Genomic DNA, 3,087 nt, shown 5'->3' with positions numbered 1-3,087 from the left:
GCTAATAATAACCTACCACTTAAGATTTATTGTGAAAATATTGTAAAATTATTGTGATAATTGATACTGATTTTAATTTTAACGTACTATTAAAATTATTTTTTTCTCTTTCTAAAAAAATTATTTTTTTCTCACTAATATTAGCTAATAATAACCTACCATTTAAGATTTATTGTAAAAATATTGTGATAAAAATTAATACAGATTTTAATTTTAACGTACTATTAAAATTATTTTTTTCTCTTTCTAAAAAAATTATTATTTTTTACTAATATAAGCTAATAATAACCTACATTTTAAAATTTATTGTGAAAATATTATACAAATATTGTGATAACATTACCTCTTTCTTCTTCTTTTTTCCTTTTTTTTTTCCCTCTTTTATTCTCCTTCACCCACGTACCCTTCTCTTTTTTCTTTTTCTTTTTCTTTTTCTTTTTCCTTCTTTTCCCTTTTTCCCTACCACTCCCTAGCCTCCAGAACATTCCACTTTCACTTTTTTCTTCATCTCTTTTTCTTTTCTCCTTTTTCCCTTTCTCTTTTCCTCCAGAACGTTGTTCCACCGCTGAGCTCTTTTTTTTTTTTTTTTTTTTGACAATTCGAAAGCCGCTCTTTCACTTCCTCCAGAGAAGATGATGATGATGATGAAGATGAAGATGATTGAAACATTGGGTTTGTATTTTTATTTGATTTTGATTTTGGGTTTGGGTTATGGGTTTTTAATTAATGGTTTAATTTTGAGTTGATTTTCTATGGATTTTGGGTTTGATTTTGAGTTGGGTTTGAAATGGGTTTTGTTGATTTTGTTGATTGTGGTGGTAGACCGGGTTCACGGATGACTTACCACGGAGAGGGCAGAGAAGAGATGAGCGTGAGAGTGAGAGAGCTCAGTGCTTGACGGCAGAGCAGTGAAGAGAAGAGAGAAATAAAAGGGAAAGCGTGAGAACTGAGGTATACATCTGCAAGGATAATTTGGTAAACAGCAAGAGCTAACGATAAAAATGCGCGTTTCCTTTTGTTTATGGACCTCTGCTGCTACATATTTGTTGCGCGTTCCCAGACCATTTTTTGCCTTGGCCCAAAACGCAACTCTTTTCAAAAAGTTGCGGTTTGGGCCGAGCCAAACGCAAATAACTTCTTAGCATTTTGCAAATGCGCATATTTGGTAAAAGTGGGCTCAAAATGCCCAACCAAACGGGCACTAAAGTAAAGGGGAGCATATTTTCGTAGTTATTCCAAATGCTTCAATGGGAAAGGATCTTTTCAAATGCTTTAATAAAAAGCTTTCTTGGGTTTCCCAGATCTTTTTCGTGTTGTGGTTGGTGAGGAATCTTCCATATTGCATTACCAAAATGTATATCTTATATATATTACCCAGTTGCATCAGTGCAGGAAACATGTCACAATTTCCATCACCTTACTATATCTAATCCTTCTTGTTTCTTCACCTGTTTAACATTTATATCCTACCAAAATTTTTAAGTATAATATGCTGGGTCTTATTGACTGGAATACTTTTTTGAAATGCTCTAGAACCTGTTTCAAGACACATGGAGGAGCAAGGGCTGGAATTTCTTTAATTTGCTTTCTGCTGGTTCAACTGTCTTCTAATACGAGAGGTTTGCTTTCTTCTACAAATGCATTTTTTGTATAAGGAATTGCTGTATTCTCCTCTCTTATTATACCACAGGTTTTGTTAAGAATTTGAACCAACAAAGTTGTGTAGAATGTATTATTTTGTTCATAACATTCTAGACACTTGGGATGTATTATTTTGTGTATATATAACATTCTAGACATTTGAGATGTAATTATTGATATGGTGTAATTAAATATATTTTGTTTCTTGGTTTAATCTGGTATTGTATTTGCCATTGGAAAATATGAATTGTGGTTCATTGTAATTGCTATAAAATAGGTATTGGAAAATATGTATTGTAGGTACATTATAGGTGCTAAAAAAATTAATTAAAAAAAAAAATGACCTATCCTAGCGCTTTGAAAATCGCTGGAATAGGGTATGGAATTTTTTTTTTTAAATGACCTATCCTAGCGCTTTTGAGAGTGCTGGAATAGGTACTGCGCTGGTATAGGCTTTTAAATTTGATTCATTAATGACCTATACCAGCGCTTTTGAAAGTGCTGGCATAGGTTTCAAAAGCGCTAGTATAGGTTATATTCACATTTTCATAAAGGCTGTCTCGACACAAGTAAAAACACCGGAAGAGGGTCTAAAAGCACCAGGACCTATCCCAGCGCTTTTGAAAAGCATTGGCATAGGTCCGCGCGACCCTATCCTGACATTCAAAAACCAGCGGTTTGAAGCGCCAGGGAAAAAAACGTCGGGATAGGAATTTTACTAATATTTTTAAACTTGTAAGTATAGCTTGTTCAAATTTCATTTTTTTTTTTTCGCATTTTTTCACTCTTTCAAATTTTTTCAAGATACAAGTATACTTTAACGTGCTTTTAGCAAAAAACTAGATAAGTTGGATACAGTTAGCGTAAAAATTTTGTGCACCTGTCACTACCACGTGCTGCATATAATTCTTTTTTTTTTTTTTTTGGATAAGCACAGGCTATATATTATAATTTTTTTAATAATAATTTGTACCTACTAGCTAGGTACCTCACTAAGAGCATTTACAACCGCAAATGCTATGCTATTATATTTTACCATCTCAAAAACCTACTTTATCAATTATACAATACCATTTTACAATACACCCTGCATCCCAACTTTTATTTTACCATACTTGTTGGGAAATTTAGACCCCAGTTGATAGAATTAACAAGTTTTAAACCCAAGTTGTTAATTAGATTTATTATGAATCAAACTTGTTAAAACAAACAAATATCAATATCATGTAGAAATCATGCAGCAGAAAAAATAAATAAGACAAGATATGATGACCCAGGAAAACCAATGAAACCAACTAGTTTCACAGTAAAAAACCTGGGGGGAAACCTTCCCGAAAAGCAATCCACTATAGTAAAGAGAAGTTTCAGATCTAGTACAAAAACTTTGTCCCTAGACTCTACAATCCTCGTAGATGAACTCACAGCAGAAACCTTCTACCGCTTCAG

At 32.9% G+C, this 3,087-nt stretch overlaps 1 long non-coding RNA gene across 1 annotated transcript; it reads left to right on the top strand.

Moving 5' to 3' along the window:
• Positions 1-450: 450 nt before the first annotated feature.
• LOC136063003 (uncharacterized) lies at positions 451-1,855 on the top strand. The gene is made up of 3 exons (XR_010624716.1): positions 451-672; positions 823-951; positions 1,534-1,855. It is a non-coding gene; the product is annotated as an uncharacterized LOC136063003 (long non-coding RNA).
• Positions 1,856-3,087: the final 1,232 nt, after the last annotated feature.

This window comes from Quercus suber, unplaced genomic scaffold (assembly GCF_002906115.3).
Source record: "Quercus suber isolate HL8 unplaced genomic scaffold, Cork oak 2.0 scaffold_475, whole genome shotgun sequence".
Classification (NCBI taxonomy): Eukaryota; Viridiplantae; Streptophyta; class Magnoliopsida; order Fagales; family Fagaceae; genus Quercus; species Quercus suber.
The sequence above is the reverse complement of the archived record's forward strand: the minus strand, read 5'-3'. Positions and strand labels throughout refer to the sequence as shown.